Here is a 17,857-nt window from a genome sequence, read left to right on the forward strand (position 1 = left end):
CACAAAGACGTCTTAAAATTCCCATCTCTAGTACGCTTATAGTTTCAATGAGGAGATGAAACTTTAGGACATAAATATTCTGTATACACACACACACAATGAGATAACATAAGAGTTGGATAAAGAATCATAAATTAAATGGTGAATAATCAGGAAACAATTTTTTTAAAGTGGCATTTGCATTGAAACTCTACAGATATATAATAATGAGCTAGAAAGAAGAAGACATTCAAATATTGGAAAATGGGGTAAAAATAAAATTAGCTGAAGTAACTATATACATATGCACATACACATCATTTAAGCGGCACTGAAAAAACATTATCTTTCTGGAATTGGGATTTTAAAGGAAAGTAGTATATAGTATGTACAGATAATGTGGCAAAAACTGGATAAGTCTAATTGTGAGTAACCTTACAATGGCAATCATTCCAAAGGCATAATCTGGAATTTATACCACAGGCAATGGGGAGGCATTGAAGTTATTCCTGTAGAGGAAGTGTCTGATGAAAGAGTTTTAGGATGAACTGAACCAGTTAAAGAAAAGAAGCAGGGAATAATACATTCCCAGAGGGATATGGGAGACAAAGGTAAAAATTAATGGTAATGAAAAAAAGGGGGAAGATATCAGAAATATTTAGAAGAGATAAGGTAGACTTACTCTTTGTTTAGAACCAGACAACAGTGAAGGATGGGGAGTTAAATATGACTCCAAGATCTCAAGCCATGAGGATTAGAATAATGTCAGCCTCGGGAAAATCAGGATGCACAGAGTGCCATAAACAGGGAGTGCTGGTGCCCTCAGGCCAAATGCAGCTGCAGCAGGAGCTTACTCAGAGCAGCTTTGGAGAGGAAACTGCTGCTTCTGGACTTGTTCAAAAATCTTCAGACTGTGCGGTGACCCCAGGGAAATTTTTTATCTTCCTGTATTCGGTAGTCCCAACCTGATGCTCTAGGGCAGTCATAGAGAGGTTTTAGCCTCAGATTAAGGAAGTGTTCCTTAGAATTATGTTCAAGCTTATATCCTATTACAAATATTCTGGGTGTGCTAAGATTCTCAGGGTTCTGAGAAGCAGGACAGACATAGTGATGGTGGTAGTGGTGGTGGTGGATGATAGAGGAGGATGGACATCTCACCTTTCTCACAACTATTTACAAACTAAACCTGAGTTGAAGATTTAAATTTTCCCTACTTTACCAGAATTTTTTCCAAAATTCTAACTTCTGAGAATAAATATTTTGATCCTCTTAAACTGATTTATAGCAATACTAAATCTAATGTAAAAATTTTCAACAGGGGCATCAATTAATGTGACCCAAAAAAGATTAAAAAAATATTTAAAATTTGCTTGTTGTATGACTTCAGAGGATAAGTATCACTAAAAAATTGCAAGGTAACATATATAACACAGTTAGAAGGAATCAAAGACATTAATCCACTAAGAAAAGGCACTGCAGTGTAGTTTCAGATGCTGAATCAGAAACTTTTTCCTGTAGTTGTTCTTATGGTGTTAATATTTTTTATTGTAAACTTAAGGAAGGCATCACATATCTCTGGATCCCAGACTCCTCACAGACTGTTCTAGGGACAACATGGAAAAAAGAATATGAACTTCTTTGAAGAGTGTAAAACCATATACAGTACAATCATGATCCTCTCTACAGAGAGTATTGGTAGCTCTTCAAGTCAATGAATACTGGTAATACACTTAACAAAATTCAATCAGTGTTCAGTGAGGAAATCAGAGCTCAGGCTTCATAGTTTGAAAGTGGGTACTTAATATGCAGAAGTAGTTGCTAAAATCTTGAACGAGCTGAAAGGCCAAAATGGATAGTATGAGGCAAACCAGAGATTATTAAAATGGCTCTGCCTGATACATCCAACTCTTTGGGATTAGAGGTGTGCAAAGAAGAGTTGGTATTACAGAGCCTGGGATCTGGGACTATGAAGTGGTTGCTTGGTTAGGAGGAAGGATTAAGAGAAAGGGGCTTTTTGTCGCAAGTCAAAACACCTGAGGAGATGCAGCCACTGCGGGGGATGCTGCCTGAAGCAGAGAAGTTGGGGAGAAACGTCCGGGCTTCTTTATTCTTCCTGCCAGTGCCTCCTATTGGTGGAGACTGTATAGAAGCTTATTGACAAGGAAGCTCTAGAAAAGTAGATTGCAAGGATCAGCACACTACAAAACAGGGCAAACACAGAGGGGTGAGGGTTGGACCTGAGAGCAAATTATCAGCAAAGATAGAAAAAAAAATAGAATTAAATTTTAAGCAGAAATTATCTGGTCTATTTAAGGAACAAAAGCCTAAAATCAGTAAAATTATACTAACCTGCCTTGATTAAGTAGATTAAGGGCCTTGACCATGACCAAGACTTGTCAATGCAACTTCCATACATAACTGAAACTCTTATCCTTAGTTCAGGCAATAATTCTCTTATCTAGAAGAGTTTAATAATCTCAAATCCCTCCAGCGTATCATTCACACTATTACTAGGTGAGTGATGATTCAAGTTTAAATATAATCATATCAAAGATCTAATTAAACTCTTTAAATTCACTTACCATTATGTTGACTGTAGGATTATGACCAAAATACTTAGCAAGTCGTTCCACAGGGTCCACAATTCAACCTTGCCTACTTCCATGACCTGTCTTACACTGATCTGGACTCTAATTTTTTTTTTTTTAAATAAATTTATTTATTTATTTATTTTTGGCTGTGTTGGGTCTTCGTTGTTGCTCATGGGCTTTCTCTAGTTGCGGCGAGCGGGGGCTACTCTTTGTTGTGGTGCACAGGCTTTTCATTGAGGTGGCTTCTCCCGTTGCGGAGCATGGGCTCTAGGCGCGAAGGCTTCAGTAGTTGTGGCGCACGGGCCTACTTGCTCCACGGCATGTGGGATCTTCCCGGACCAGGGTTCAAACCTGTGCCCCCTTTATTGGCAGGCGGATTCTTAACCACTGCGGTCACCAGGGAAGCCCTGGACTCTAAAGCACCAGCTGCACCAAATTATTTACATTTCCAGAAAGTACCATTGTTATGTCTCACCTCTGAGCCTATTCTCACAGATCCCATACTGGAATATCCTTATCACCTTGTCCAACTGGCTAACCATATTCATATTTTAATACTTCGTTCATGTGTTAGATTCTCTATGAAGTCTTTTCTGAAACCATCTTGCTAGGCAAACGTGATCGTCACTGTTTTGTGTCACCGCTGGTCCCTGTAATTCTTCAATAACAATTGTAACAGTAGTTGTAGGATGCACCATCAGATGTTAAAATTGAATTTTTAAATTTTTCTTTACTTTAGGAAAGCAGAAGCTTAACAATTTTTAAAGGAAACTCCTTTAGAAGATTGATAAAATCACTTTAGACTTTCTAAAGTTAGTTTCCAACAGAAGAGTAATGTAGGATCACAGATTTAAGGGTAACCTCCCTAGATGATGAAACATTAATCCAGATTTCAAGGAAAGAGGATTGCCAGGGAGATCAGGAGGGCATGACTACCAGGATTTACAGATGTTGAACATTATTAAATTCTGAAACAATATTCTTGGGGCAAGCTAGCCTTCTAACTGATACCTCTAAACGAAAATTCTTTCATCTGTACTGTGGTTTTGGAAGACCAACCATGGTCATGGCAGAAGGTTACAATGAGATGAGCTATATTCTCACTGAAGAACCACTGCAACATTGGCTAAAAATGTTAACCAGTGAGAAGTCACTATGACACTAACACAATATCTTACGTCTCTATGTGGAGGACTTCAGTAGCCGTGGCAGCAAGAATCAATGGCAGAGGTGGGCAATTTAGACTCTAATTGACCTTCTGCTTCGTTATAGTTGCCGAACTGAGTCCCTAATTTTTAGGCTCTGTAAGCCAAATTCAAGAGGAATTACAGTAAGCGCAAATGGGGTACCAAGATATAGTATTGCCTACCATAGACGTAATTAGATTTGAGCAAGTAAATAGAAAATTAAATAAATTTGCTCATAGTTTTTATGCTGAAGCTCCTACTGCTAAAATGTATACTACTTAAATATTGCTTAATCATGATGCATTGTTTACATGGCTACCCCATCTTCTCAATTTTTTTTGAGAATAAGACATAGATTAGTGTCTCAAATGTCCTCCCCTTATTTGGAATCTATTAGAGAATAAGTAAAATTGTTATTAAAAAAGAAATTGTCAATAAATAAATGAATCATTTCACTGATCACATTTTTGTGAGATGAAGGCAAATTCAAAGAGGACAATTATACTAAATTTTTGTTTACATATATTGTTGAAAAAAGAGAAAAATCAAAACATAAGTAAAGTGAATTATAAGTAGGTTCAGGGACAAATTATAAGGGAAGAGAGTTGAATTACATAATGGAAAGTAGCGAACTATAGTTTTAGTTAATTTTACTCATAACATGCTAATAAATAGTTGATAACAGGTAATTAACTTCTCTGGACTATAGAGTCAAGGTACATCACCCATTATCTGAATCATTCATTTTCTAATACCATTTAAATGTAAGATTATTAAATTTATGTATGGTAAATTTTATAGAACTGTTATCTCTGGATATTTATGAACTTGCAACATCACCTCAGTTTTACATGACTGAAGTCAAAGACTAATAAGAGATACTATAAGAGAAGAGATAAAAGGATACTGTTAAGTTTCTTTGAAATATCCTGGATAATTTTGGTATCCATAAACAAGACTTCTCGTCAAACTTTCTAAATTAACAAATTGCTAAATAGAGGAACTGTAATAAAAGGCAGAGAGAAACAAGTGATGATAAAAGGGGAAAGCTTGAATAAAATAGTCTATTTAAGAACATGATCTGTTCTGAAGCCAGGGAACTGTACATATTTTCAATAGAACAAAGGGTCGGTTAATGAGAGCTAGTAAGAGATGAGGTGGGAAAAGTAATGTAACCCAAGAGCCACTTGTGTGAGAAGCTCAGGTCCTCCAGCGTGTTAGAATAGTTTGTCTTTAGGATTTAAATAAAACTGCTAGTGCAAATGTAAAAGAAAACTTGTTTTTTCCTCTGCATTTCTCTAGGGATTCAAAGAGAACTTATGTTTCTCATGCTCACTTCTGACTCTAGTTTTCTGCTTCTACTTACTTTTTAATTTCTGCAAGTTCTATTCTTTTCCAAATTGCCCTTTTTGGGGGGCACATGCCAATCACTTACCTAAGAATGAAAATGTAGGAAACCTTTATTGAAGCACTGCAGTAACAGGATGAATATATTGTGGAAAAGCATAAGAAAGGTCTTAAAATTAGATATTAGTAATCCTTGCTAGTAATAGTGAATGCTTACTGAAACAAAATGAACCAGGAATTCAGTGGCTCAAGTAAAACAGAACTTTATTTCAATCCCACATACTAGTACAGAGATGAGTAGAACGGGACTAGTGTCGTAGTGCTATTATGTTCAAAGGGTGGATTTTAGTGCCCACCATTTTCCAATCCGTAGGAGGGGGAAGGAGAAAGCCCAGGGCAAGCGGGTGTCTTTTTTACACAGACAAACCGTAAGCTGAATACTTCTTGTCAAAACTCATTGTTCTCCCATTAGTGTCCTGGTGACATCTAGCTGCAAGAAAGGCTGGGAAATGTAGCTATTACTATGGCAGCCAGGTGCCTAGCTAAAATTTAGGTTGTTCTATTTCTAATAGAAGGAATGCACTGGTCTCTCTTACACCCTGTTACATGAAAAATAACTAGCTTCTTGGTATTTTGCTGGGATTCTCCTACTCTTGCTACCTCCAAGATCTCCTCATCCTTCCTACTTGCCTGAATAAGTGAAAATATCTTCTTAAGGTTATGCAAAGCAATTTACTTCATTTTATCTCACTTCTGTCTTCTAAACAATGCCTTGAAGATTTACCATCACAGAGCAAAAAAGCCCACTTTGGTATTTTTCTTAACAAGGAGTATATGCCCAAGCGAATTATTTTGTTTCTCACTTCGGAAGCAGAAATTCAGATGGCGAGTTCTACAAAGTAATTTCTTTTTCTCTACCATCACAGATAAGGAACCTAATGTGGAAGACTGGACGCAACCATAAGAAATCTGCACATTAGGCAGTAGATTAAACGGAGTCCTTAAAAATTTCCATCAGTGGAGAGAACTTTCTACTTTAGAAGGAAAATGAAGCCAGCAGGTTGAATTGTAATAAAAGGGGTAAAAACTGGATCCATTAAGACATATATGTGTGTTCATAATTCTTTATAATATCAAATATATCTTTATCATTGTTTTAAAAATCCTCTCTCTCCAAATCACTTTTAATTAGGTTAGTTTTTGCCTGGCCTAGAATTATTGCCTTCTGTGACCCTACTGAAAAGTACCTCATAAATAGAGCCCCACAAAATCATGTTATTGATTAAATGGAAACAAGACATTCAGTTAACAAGCATTATGCCAGGAAGTTTACAAATTACCAGAGATAGAAAGACATAGTCTCTAATCGAACAAAAGTTACAACCTAGTGGGAAGAAAAACAGGTAAAGAGACAATTATGATATAATATAGAAGGATACCTTACTTCTCTATTATAGAGGTCAGCATGGATGCCATAGGCTCACCTTGAAAGGGCACCCTTAGAAGAAATAGGGAGATCTTCTCAGAGGAGTTGATACCTGTGTTTTGTCCAGGGGTATAGAAAAGAAATTTCTCCAAAGGGATGAGTGCCTAGGCTAGAAAGAACTTAGATATTAGTGATGGCAAGGAGACTGTATTGATTTGGATATTGTCAAGAGAACAATAAAGGCGCTACAGTGCTGATAGCTTTTAAGTTTTCCTAAAATGTCCCAGTTTTCACATGACAGCAATAGAGAACTATTGATGGATTTTAAACAGTGGGTGAGTAAACTCAACAAAGTTTTATTTTAGAAAAATCATATTGGCAGGTATAGAATGGAGACAACCTGAAGGCATAGTGACAAATTAGTAAGACACTATTGTGTAGTGGGATTGTGGTTGCCGCCCCAAGATCCATATGGAGTAGCCATGGAGACTGCTAAAACTCTCTATCCATCACTAAATGCAACCACCGTTAAAATTCTGATATATAAATACATATGTGTATACTTTTATATAATTAACATATATACTTTTATAATGTGTAATTTGTAATATATTTAGGTATAATTTTAAATGTAAATAAATAATAGAACTCAACCCTGAATCACACATAAAATTTTTCTGAACTATATCAGGTCATTTAAAATCTCTACACAAAACCTCCCTATGGCTTTCCACCACACCTGAATAGAAACTTGTCTGCCATTTCCAACAAGCACTCCTGACTTGACCAAAAGAGATTTCTGATCTCATTTCTTTCCACTTTCTACTCACTACTTGGATCAAGTCACTCTGGTGGCCACGACAGAGTAAACTTTCTCTGCTTTTCTCATGGTTAAACCTCCACTACCTAAAAGAGAACCTAATGAGCAATCAACAAACATTTGTTGAATAAATTTTGAATGCGTGTATGTGGTACAAAGCAGCTATCTAATTATAAACACTATTTTTCTGATGTCATATTTATTGGGGAAAAGTTTGTCCAATTGTCCAGAGACTACTCAGACAGAAGTAGGTTTTCTTCCACACTCTGAGCTACTAGCTTTCTCTGAACAACCTCTAGGGCCATACTGATGTCATTCCATCTTAACATTGTTTTAAAGTGCCAAGATGAGAAACCAAGAAAAATTTGGGACAGAAATTGACAAATCTGTAATGGCACAAGCATTTACTGCTTAAAAAGAAATATCTTATCAATTTTGGGCTACATTTACAAGGATTACTTTTCAATGAAACAATGAAAAAAGATACTATATCATTGCTGTCCTTAAACATCACTGTCATTTAAAACATCACACTTTCTTGCTGGTTTCTAAGAATAAATGTTATAAAAGCCACACTCTCAGGAAGGTACAATCAATTGGTCAGATTAAGCTTAACTGACAAACAGTTATCAAAATATGTAATTCATATGGTATAGGCCAAAGTTGTGGCACAGGTAGTAACTGGTATAGCTGTCCAAATGACAAGAATGCCATGTGTCTGGACTACTTTATTAGGTTTGGTTAATGAAACATGGAAGGGACAAGAGGGAGGAGAAATTAATATTAAAGGTGTAGATGCCAGTGTGCATTTAAACAGGTTCCCTGAAAAAGGAACTGGCCAGTCGGGCTTAAAATTTGAAAATGTTGAATTAGTAAAAAGTCATTTGAAACTGAAAAGGGTCAGGATATGAAGGGTCTTAAATCAGGTCAGGATACATAAATAAAAATTTCTGAATGATTGACTTATGCAGACTGAAAGCTGCAGGGATTTCTGTCATTGCCCCCTATCACCTGTCTTACGATCTGTACTAACCTACTACTCAAATTATATTTGATCTTCCCTAAAAGTCTATGGTAATGTATAAACAGTACACAAAATTCATATTCAGGGGTAGATTGAAAAGACTTGTGTAGAATACACAAAAAAATAGAAAAAACAAAGGGTACTAACTGTAAAATGAATTTTTAATAAAAGATATGCTACATAAAGCTTATAGTTTATAACTGAAATTTAACTTCTATGAGTATGTGGTGGGCTTACTGCAGAAAGTATACTGTCTAGGTTATATGTAAAAAGTGCTATAAAGAAATGTATTCATAGTTTATTAACTGGAAGAATTAAAAGTTCATGGTCGAGGAAACACAAGCTTTAAATCATACATTAAACAAGATGGACTTAATTGATATTTATAGGACATTCCATCCAAAAACAACAGAATACACTTTCTTCTCAAGTGCTCATGGAACATTCTCCCGTAGAGATCATATCTTGGGTCACAAATCAAGCCTTGCTAAACTTAAGAAAATTGAAAACGTATCAAGCATCCTTTATGACAACAACACTATGAGACTAGATATCAATTACAGGAAAAAATCTGTAAAAAATACAAACACATGGAGGCTAAACAGTGTACACTACTAAATAACCAAGAAATCACTGAAGAAATCAAAGAGGAAATCAGAAAGTACCTAGAAACAATGACAGTGAAAACACGACGACCCAAAACCTATGGGATTCAGCAAAAGCAGTTCTAAGAGGGAAGTTTATAGCAATACAATCCTACCTCAAAAACAAGAAATCCCTCAAATAAACAACCTAACCTTACACCTAATTCAATTAGAGAAGAACAAAAAAAATCCCAAAGTTACCAAGAGGAAAGAAATCATAAAGGTCAGTTCAGAAATAAATGAAAAAGAAATGAAGAAAACAATAGCAAAGATCAATAAAACTAAAAGCTGGTTCTTTGAGAAGATAAACAAAATTGATAAACCATTAGGCAGACTCATCAAGATAAAAAGGGAGAAGACTCAAATCAATAGAATTAGACATGAAAAAGGAGAAGTAACAACACTGCAGAAATAGAAAGATCATGAGAGATTACTACAAGCAACTATATGCCAATAAAATGGACAACCTGGAAGAAATGGACAAATTCTTAGAAAAGCACAACCTTCCGAGACTGAACCAGGAAGAAACAGCAAATATTAACAGACCAATCACAAGCACTGAAATTGAGAATGTGATTAAAAACCTTCCAACAGGGCTTCCCTCGTGGCGAAGTGGTTGAGAGTCTTCCTGCCAATGCAGGGGACGCGGGTTCGAGCCCTGGTCTGGGAGGATCCCACATGCCGCGGAGCGACTGGGCCCGTGAGCCACAACTACTGAGCCTGAGCGTCTGGAGCCTCTGCTCCGCAACAAGAGAGGCCACGATAGTGAGAGGCCCGCGCACCGCGATGAAGAGTGGCCCCCACTCGCCGCAACTGGAGAAAGCCCTCACACAGAAACGAAGACCCAACACAGCCAAAAATAAACATAATAAATAAATAATAAATAAAAAATTTTAATAAAAAAAAAAAAAACTTTCCAACAAACAAAAGCCCAGGACCAGATAGCTTCACAGGCAAATTCTACCAAACATTTAGAGAAGAGCTAACACCTATCCTTCTCAAACTCCTCCAAAATACAGCAGAGGGAGGAACACTGTCAAACTCATTCTACAAGGCCACCATCATCCTAATACCAAAACCCAACAAAGATGTCACAAAGACAGAAAACTACAGGCCAATATCACTGATGAACATAGATGCAAAAATCCTCAACAAAATACGAGCAAACAGAATCCAACAGCACATTAAGAGTATCGTATTCCATGATCAAGTGGGGTTCATCCCAGGAATGCAAGGATTCTTCAATATACAGAAATCAATCAATGTGATACCCCATATTAACAAATTGAAGGGGAAAAACCATATGACCATCTCAATAGATGCAGAAAAACTTTCAACAAAATTCAACACCCATTTATGATAAAACCCTCCAGAAAGTAGGTACAGAGGGAACTTACCTCAACATAATAAAGGCCATATATGACAAACCCACAGCCAACATCGTCCTCAATGGTGAAAAACTGAAACCATTTCCACTAAGATCAGGAACAAGACAAGGTTGCCCACTCTCACCACTATTATTCAACATAGTTTAGGAAGTATTAGCCACAGCAATCAGAGAAGAAAAAGAAATAAAAGGAATCCAAATTGGAAAAGAAGTAGTAAAGCTGTCACTGCAGATGACATGATACTACACATAGAGAATCCTAAAGATGTTACCAGAAAACTCCTAGAGCTAATCAATGAATTTGGTAAAGTAGAAGGATACAAAATAATGCACAGAAATCTCTTTCATTCCTATACACTCATGATTAAAAATCTGAAAGTGAAATGAAGGAAACATTCCCATTTACCATTGCAACAAAAAGAATACAATACCTAGGAATAAACCTACCTAAGGAGACAAAAGACATGTATGCAGAAAACTATAAGACACTGATGAAAGAAATTAAAGATGATACAAACAGATGGAGAGATATACCATGTTCTTGGATTTGAAGAAACAACATTGTGAAAATGACTATACTACCCAAAGCAATCTACAGATTCAATGCAATCCCTATCAAACTACCAATGGCATTTTTCACAGAACTAGAACAAAAAATTTCACAATTTGTATGGAAACAAAAAACACCCTGAATAGCCAGAGCAATCTTGAGAAAGAAAAACAGAGCTGGAGGAATCAGGCTCCCTGACTTCAGACTATATTACAAAGCTACAGTAATCAAGACAGCAAGGTACTGGCACAAAAACAGAAATATAGATCAATGAAACAGGATAGTATGCCCAGAGATAAACCCATGCACCTATGGTCACCTAATTCTGATAAAGGAGGCAAGAATATACAATGGAGAAAAGACAGCCTCTTCAATACATGGTGCTGGGAAAACTGGACAGCTACATGTAAAAGAATGAAATTACAACACTCCCTAACACTACACACAAAAAATAAACTCACAATGGATTAAAGACCTAAATGTAAGGCCAGACACTATCAAACTCTTAGAGGAAAACATAGGCAGAACACTCTATGACATAAATCACAGCAAGATCCTTTCTGACCCACTTCCTAGAGAAATGAAAATAAAAAAAGTAAACAAGTGGGACCTAATAAACAAATGGGACCTAATGAAACTTCAAAGCTTTTGCACAGCAAAGGAAACCATAAACAAGATGCAAAGACAACCCTCAGAAAGGGAGAAAATATTTGCAAATGAAGCAATGGACAAAGGATTAATCTCCAAAATTTACAAGCAGCTCATGCAGCTCAATATCCAAAAAACAAACAACCCAATCCAAAAATGGGCAGAAGACCTAAACAGACATTTCTCCAAAGAACATATACAGATTGCCAACAAACACATGAAAGAATGCTCAACATGATTAATCATTACAGAAATGCAAATCAAAACTACAATGAGATATCATCTCACACTGGTCAGAATGGCCATCATCAAAAAATCTACAAACAATAAATGCTGGAGAGGCTTCCCTGGTGGCACAGTGGTTGAGAATCCGCCTGCCAATGCAGGGGACATGGGTTCAAGCCCTGGTTTGGGAAGGTCCCACACGCCACGGAGCTACTAGGCCCGTGAGCCACAACTACTGAGCCTGCGCATCTGGAGCCTGTGCTCCGGAACAAGAGAGGCCGCGATAGTGAGTGGCCTGCACACCACGATGAAGAGTGGCCCCCACTTGCCGCAACTACAGAAAGCCCTCGCACAGAAACGAAGACCCAACACAGCCAAAAATTAAAAAATAAAATAAATGTTAAAAAAAAACAAAAAACTACATGAAGATGTGCTTATAGAAGTGAGAAGCATTATTTAAAAATAAATAAATAAATAAATGCTGGAGAGAGTGTGGAGAAAAGGGAACCCTCTTGCACTGTTGGTGGGAATGTACATTGATACAGCCACTATGGAGAACAGTATGGAGGTTCCTTAAAAAGCTAAAAATAGAACTACCATATGACCCAGCAATCCCACTACTGGGCATATACCCTGAGAAAACCATAATTCAAAAAGAGTCAGGTACCACAATGTTCATTGCAGCTCTATTTACAATAGCCAGGACATGGAAGCAACCTAACTGTCCATCGACAAATGAATGCATAAAGAAGATGTGGCACGTATATACAATGGAATATTATTCAGCCATAAAAAGAAATGAAATTGAGTTGTTTGTAGTGATGTGGATGGACTTAGAGTCTGTCATACAGAGTGAAGTAAGTCAGAAAGAAAAAGAAAAACTGTATGCTAACACATATATATGGAATCTAAAAAAAAAAAAAACAGAAATGGTTCTAATGTACCTAGGGGCAGGACAGGAATAAAGACGCAGACATAGAGAATGGACTTGAGGACACAGGGAGGGGGAAGGGTAAGCTGGGATGAAGTGAGAGGTGAATGGACATATATAGACTACCAAATGTAAAATCTATAGCTAGTGGTAAGCAGACTCATAGCACAGGGAGATCAGCTCAGTGCTTTTTGACCACCCAGAGGGATGGGATAGGGAGGGTGGGAGGCAGATGAAAGAGGGACGAGATACGGGGTTATATGTATCCTGACGTATGGCTGATTCACTTTGTTATAAAGCAGAAACTAACACACCATTATAGAGCAATTATACCGCAATAAAGATGTTGAAAAAAAAAAGTTTATTGTCAGAGTGGAGTTTTAAAGCTCTCTGATTTTTAAATTTTGGTGATGGTTTTATATCCTAATCTCCCTTTACTTAACTTACAGTTAAGATTCTACAACATTAAAACATATTAATTGATCTGTTTTTCCTTTTCCTTTCTTCCCTTCTCCCTTCCTTCTTCCTTCCCTCCCTTCCACTCCCTCCCCCTTCCTTCCTTCCTTCCTCCCTTCCTCCCTCCCTCCTCCTTTCCTTCCTTTTTCTTTCTTTCTTTCTCTTTCTTCTTTCTTTCTCTCTCTGTTTCTCTGTCTCTCTCTCTCACACACATTCTCTCTATTGAATAAGAGAAGCATAGCTTCCCAAGCACTGTGCATTCCACAGTGCATTGCAAATTTGTTGAAATTTAGATTATTTTTCACACTCAATCAAAAATTTACATCTGTAATTGTAGTTGAACATTGAAAATTCCTGTATTTAAAAATTACTATTTTGGCCTTTAAAGCTTTATTTTTAGCATCCACCATCAAAGAAATCTCTGTAACATTTATAACAATGAACGTCTCCCCTGAATAACACATTTAATCATCCCAGGTAGTTTTATTACTTCAGTCAATTTTCTCTCATAATTATCAGTGAAGTTATTTTTATGTGAATTTAAAATCTTTAGCTTTGCTTTTGATTTCATGTACTCCTATTTTTCACATTTTTATTATGCTTGTAAGATTTTATGGATAATATCCACAAGCAGAAAACAGCTCAGTAGCAGCAATACCATATAGGTATAGGATGTCTCTCTCTGACCTTCCCATTGGAGCATTTCAGTCTGTGAGATTAATACTTCAGTAATAGTGTATTTATCATTATTCTTTATTTGGCCATGGATGTTTCTATTGTACTGGATTAATCTACTGATGTTAGGAACTGCACGTATTTAATAGCACTAGTTAAAATCCTTGGAAAAAATGATACAAAAAAGATTATTTTCCTACAAAGACCTATCAAAATAAACAAATTTAAAATAAAATCCTAAAATATTCAGCATGGTAAGTGAATACTTTGAAGCATGTAAGATATCACAGAAACACTGCCTTAGACTATTTCAGCAACAAGAATGTGATGTTCAAGTAATATGTTGTTCTTTTCTCTGAGAAGCTATCTATATGTAAAACTAAACCATAGACAATCTTATTAAGCGGTGTATAGATAATACCATGCACATACTACAGTGGTTAAATTCTGAAAATACCAAATATCAGCAAAGATGTAGAGCAACAGGAATTCACAAACAGTGCTTGTAGAAGTGAAAATTTGTACAACAATTTTGGAAAACTGACACACCCTAAGACCAAAAAGTTCACACAGATATGCAGAAATTCATACTATGTGAAACAAAAGACATGTACCACAATGTTTATAGCAACATTCACAAGAGACAAAAACTGGAAACACCCACACATTTGTTAACAGCAAAATGGATAAATTAATTGTAGTGTATTTACACAGTGGAATACTCTACAACAGAAAATGATCAAAGTATTACCACATAAAACAATGTGGATCAATCTCTCAAATGCCTTGTTGGGCAAAAGAAAAGAAACATATGCAAAGAATATGCACCATATGATTCCATTAGTATAAAATTCCAAAAGAGCCAAAACAAAACATGATGTTAAAAGTCAGTGTTGTTGATCATTTGTATTGGAGAGGGGGGAGAAATTAAAAAGAGCATGAGGGGGGCACCTGGGTTGTTGGAAATGTTCTCTTTTTTGAGCTAGATTGTGATCTCTCAGGCAGATTTAGTTTGTGATAATTCATCGAGCTGTGTACACTTTTGATTTGCTTATAAGATGATTTTCAATATGTACCTTATACTCTGATAAAAAAGCTTATTAAACATTGATTCATGCATAATATTTAGACAATATTATGATTTGTATGTTAGAGAAGAATTGTTATGACTAGTAGAGCAACACTGGTGTATACTCGAGGAAAATCTTTATCAACATTTAAAAATATTTGGCATGCAAAACTCAAATGTACTCAACATTCACATGAGCAGGAAATTTCAACTAAGAAAGCTCAATAATACACTTGTTAACCAATAACAATAGAATTTATTGATTTACATAATAGTCACAATCTTAAAATATAAAAAGATAATTCTATCTGAATTTTTGTCAATGCTTAGAAAGGAGTTTCTGTCAGAGAAAAAGTCTGCAGTCTCTTGTTACTGCTTGCTTCTGTAAAAAAATCTTGTCATGGTTGGTGACTATAAGAAAGGAAAGATAATCATAAAAAAGTGATTAATAGTAGTATTTTTTATCATTCCAAAACTCGTATTTACTTGTTTATACCGAAAGCACTGCAGGTATGCTTAAATTCCATAATTGTTTTATAGATTTGTACGCCAGTAAACTGCTTTGGATTTTGGCTATAACCCAGGGGTGGAAGCAGTTCGAATAACCCTTCCAAAATATTTCTCCCGCGAGTAGACGGAGGTTGTATTAATAGGATTTGCCAAAGGACTGTATCATTATTAATCAAGGTAAGTAGCATGTTTGCATGTTTATTATAAAGGATACAACTCAGGAACACCAAATAGATGAGATACATGGGGTGAGGCATGGGAGTTGAAAGACACAGCACTCCCAAGCCCTATTTGGAAATGTCACCCTCCAGGAACTTCAATGTGTTCACCAACCCACAATTTCATAGAATTGTATTTTAACATTGAGGGGAAAAAAACCCCCAAAACAAACAAAAAAACCCTGATAACCTGATATAACAAAAGTAATGTTCACAGGTGGAAGTTCAATATTCTTACTGAAAAAAAAAGTATTTGGAATTTTTTTGCAAATGCAATATTTCAATTTTTAACATATTTTACAGAATTTGATAATTTATTTTATAACTATGTAACATAAGGAAAGTATGTATATATGTACAGTTGATCCTTGAACAACACTGGTATGAACTGCACAGGTCCACTTATACGTGGATTTTTTTCAATAAATATGTACTACAGTACTACATGATCTTCAGTTGGTTGAATCCACACTTACAGAACCACAGATTCGAAGATCAATTGTAAAGTTATATGTGGATTTCCACTGCACAGAGGTCAGTGCCCCTAATACCTGGGTTGTTCATGGGCCAAATGTATTTTTTTATCAAGTTCAATATAGAATTATGCAGATCTCTTCCAGTTTACCATATGAATATTATCATTTTTTAAGCATGTCAGAATGTGAAAGTTTTACAAAGCACTACTATAGAGAGTTTAGGCATAATTCCCTTCACATAGGTGTAAACAGGTCCAACCCATGATAGATTTTGAATGAGTTTTTCTTGCTAGATCATTTTCCATTTTGTTGTCTCCATCATTTTCCTATATTCTCCATCTCAAAATTATCTTTATTCAAAAATCTAGGAAAGTAGGATTTTTGTTTTATTCACTACTTTACATCATTTCCTATAACACAGCTAGTGATTAAAAATGAATTGGGTTGAATACATTGTCTAATGAATGTAAAAATGATTTGTCTGATTTGACTACAGTTTTCTCGAGCTACTAGTTTCAGAAACATTTCAGAGAATAAATGAAAATTAGACATTTCCTACATGTCAACTATAGAGAATGAGGTGTACTATTTCAATATTTCTGTTAGTTAAATGAAGACATTTTCTCATTCTTAAGTAAACTTAAGTGAGCCTTGACAGGTTTCCATGAACCTTACTAGTGTTCTATTTCCTTATTTTCTCTCTCATGCTTGCTTTCAACATTGACATTATTTTGTACTTGCTTCCCTTTCTAGTAGTTTTTAACAGGACTTCTTTCATAAATCCTTTCAGATCCAAGAGCTAATTGAATTCTGAAGACTACAGCATTGTGGTAAGGGTTTAAAATTAAATGAACTTTGTTCCTTATGCTTATGTTTACAGATACAAACTGGAGAAAACGCATGAGTACAGCTAAGCAACCTAAATAGATGAAAAGTAGATTCTTTGCTTTTCTTTCTCTAGTTGTTTCAGCACACAGAATATCTGGGAGCATCAAGATTTATACCCTTTTCAGAAAGCTGATAGAATTAGTAGTTGCTTTTCAGAAGTAATTATCAAGGACAGCTAAAATCCAGTCTCTTGCATCTTCGATCATGTCCAAAGCCTAAATCTCATGAAAGCTCTTTAAGTCAGACCCAGAAGCTTATGAGAATTTTCCTAACCAAAAGAAAAAAGTCTTAGCCTTTTCTGAGGAAGACAAACAAAATGATTTTTTGCAGGCAGTCTGAAAAATATGCTTCATGTAATTATGGTATGTACAGATACTTCATAGATCCCATTTACAGTCTTCGAACTTAACTTTAGAAAATTTATGTAATTCGTTATCAGTTTAAACTAAATTAATTTAAACTACTAGCCTTAAAAAGAAATCTTTTCTTATCCTTTATACACATCCAGCCTATGCTGCCCTCAATGACCTCAGACCAAAGACTCTTTCCATTAAATGAAAGTTTAAAAAAAAAAAAAAGAAGAACCATTTTAAAATCCAAGTTAGATGAGTAATAGTAAACTTTATCCTGTCATTTTTACTATTGAAACTTATGGCTACAGAAGGCTGCCCAGGGATATTCTGTTTTTAGAGAGTTAAATCAAGGTTGGTAGCCTGTGTGGAAGTAGACATCCTAGAGTCTTGTAAAGAATCTCCTTCCTGATGGGTGGTTACACATGGAAGATTTTTGGAAAAGTAAGTTTTGTT

This window comes from Balaenoptera musculus, chromosome 3 (assembly GCF_009873245.2).
Source record: "Balaenoptera musculus isolate JJ_BM4_2016_0621 chromosome 3, mBalMus1.pri.v3, whole genome shotgun sequence".
Taxonomy (NCBI): domain Eukaryota; kingdom Metazoa; phylum Chordata; class Mammalia; order Artiodactyla; family Balaenopteridae; genus Balaenoptera; species Balaenoptera musculus.